Here is a 2,749-nt window from a genome sequence, read left to right as displayed (position 1 = left end):
CGGGGGGGCTCAACCTTTCCTGCGGTGGTCTGGAGGCCTCTGGGTTCTGCTGCTGGGGTGCTTGTTGCACCAGGTGCTTGTACGGATCGACAAGAGTTGTCATCTGTTGAAAAAGAGTCTGGATTTGTTCTGGAGTAGGAGTAGGGTTCAGATGTTCCGAATGAGCAGGGCTCTGTTCCGCTATTGCAGAAGGAGCTACTACCTGTGAGGCAACTCACTCGCTCCGAACCCTGCGATGTGCTTCGGCTCGGGCTGTCCTGGCAGTTGGTACTCGAGCACTCCTCCGTCATGCCATTTTATAAAGGGGGATTTGAACAGCTTTTAGTTCAGGGTCCCACGGATGACGCCAATCTGTTAGGCCCAAAATTGGTAACAGATACAGCAGTGACAAAAGAGCTGATCTATCTGATCCAAGTTGACTTAAAAATGTCCTGCACAGTAGCGCACAAGGTCAGAAGACCAACCCAGAGTCATTGCTCCGGACGGGCCCTTCGACACTCAAGTCAGTATGAGCAGAAGAGTAAAGCCAGAGCTTGGAGTTATAGCTTAAGAGTTTTTCTATATCTCTCACCTTAGCATGAGTGAAGGCTATTTATGGTGAGAGCTCTGGGGTGGTTGGATTACCTACCCCAGGACAGGTGTCAGCCCATGTGTGGGCTTGTTTTTACCTGCTCTTGGCAGATTACTAGGTTGCCCTTGGGGCTGTGTCGACTCCATGGTGGGCCCTTCGGGGGCCACGTGTCGACAACTGGTTGGATGTGGCTTTCCATACCCCATCACATAGTTATCTTGATTTCATCCTACATATATCTTATAAATGATCTACATTTCATTCTCTTTATATTCTATCCAAGTTTAGTGAAATTTCTAAATTTGTCACGGTATCCAAGATTTCATTCTATGTTTTACGCATATTCTAGGGAAAAAGTCAATTTTCATATTGGGGAATTTGCTTTTGGAAATTTCACTGTAATCAAAAGTATGTCTATTTTTCAATCCACATACGTTTGAGGGGGCATGTTAGAATATGTGAGTCATTGGATTGGACTTTGGTTCACCGTTGGATCGTCTTGGTGTATATTAGGCAAGTAGGTTAAGAGAGGTAACGTAGCTAGATTAAGCAATAAGATTGAATTAGAAATTAGGCTAGAATAGAATCTTACTATTATAATCCCTTTCCATAATTATCTTCATTTTATTCTACATTTATCATCACGGGCGATGCTAGAAATTTTGCACAAGGGGGGCAAAAATTATAGTAATTTTTTTTCTCCAAACAAATGAAAGTAATATTATAGTTTCCGAAAAAAACCCTCTATATATTCCATCTCCAGCGGCGTAAACATCACTTCGGCTAAAATGCCCTTGGCTATATATTTCAATCTTGTTCCAGAGAACAAAACATATTCAAGTGAGGAATGATAGAATGAAGTACGGCATACAAAAACCAGCTATAATGGTGTCTCCATTGGTCCAATCTTAAGAAAGTGAGAAAGTGGATCACTTTCTTAAGATTGAACCAATGGGGGCGCCCTTGGAGCTGGTTTTTGCAAGGGCGCCCTTCAGTCTATCATTCGTCAAAAAGTGGAATGTTAAATTCTCTTGCAAACCCCACTGGTGGAACAGGACCAATGTGCATTTATAACTTGTATAAGTCAAAGAACAATAAATGGATTCGATGACATTCACCAATGGGGCGCCCTTTCATCTGTTTTCTGCATTCGGTGACATTCACCAATAAAGTTATATTTGTTCTTTCCCAAAAAATTAAGGGGGGCAATTGCCCCCCTTCCCTTACAAGTTCCGTCGCCCTTGTTTATCATATAAGTGCTCTATACAAGCACCATCAATTCTCTTTGCAATCTATCCAAGTTTTGTGAATTTCCTAAATTTGTCATGGTATCCAAGATTTCATTCTATGTAATCTATCCACGATTTTGTCTTATTCAATTAATTCATCTGATGTGGCATCTCTCATGCAACACAGTCGGCCGCAAATCCTTTGAGCGATGGTCTGTAGCAAATATCTAAAAAATGATTTTAGTGAGTTATCTTAGCCTCTCACAAAAAAACAGTAGGCTACTGATATTTGAACTGCCATGTTTTGATTATGGTACGATCTCAACTTGTCTTTTCCTCTTTAATTGGCATTTGAGAGCTTATTAGGAAGTGTAATAGCCTATGAAGCTAGTTAAATAATAAAAGAAAATCTGAGTTTGTACCATTATTAAAACATGGTAGTGGGAATATCAGTGCCATGATGATATATTTTTCCCCTTTTCTTCTCAGAGCCACCCCCTTGCAGTGTAAAGAGAGTCGTCATAAATCAAAAATACATTCCCCCTTTTGGGGTCGTGTTTTGGTTTGTTTTGCTTTTGTTCTTTATGTTGTTTTTCTTTCTTGGTATCCTTTTTGTGTTCGGTTGGGCCATCTCACTGGCTCTATCCTTTGTTGGTTTTCCCCTCTGCATGCAGAGGGTTTTGCTCTTCAAGCTTCATGAATATCTTTCTTTTTTATCTAATACATCTGGTAGGGGGTCCTGCCTAACCCCAGCTTACCCATAAAATAATAATAATAATAATAATAAGGACGGGGGGGAGGGGTCAAAATATCAATTCCCAAATAAGTCAGATTTTGGCAAATTTTATTTAGATTTAGTTCAAACTATATCACGATTCACGTCTTACCAAACGCGTGTATTCGTGTAACGACAAGAGATGATGACAAAGTCCTTTAACATATTACTTTT

Source organism: Tasmannia lanceolata, unplaced genomic scaffold (assembly GCF_043159265.1).
Source record: "Tasmannia lanceolata isolate RefF3 unplaced genomic scaffold, GAP_Taslan_0.1 ptg000024l, whole genome shotgun sequence".
Lineage (NCBI taxonomy): Eukaryota > Viridiplantae > Streptophyta > Magnoliopsida > Canellales > Winteraceae > Tasmannia > Tasmannia lanceolata.
Note: the sequence above shows the minus strand (reverse complement) of the source record.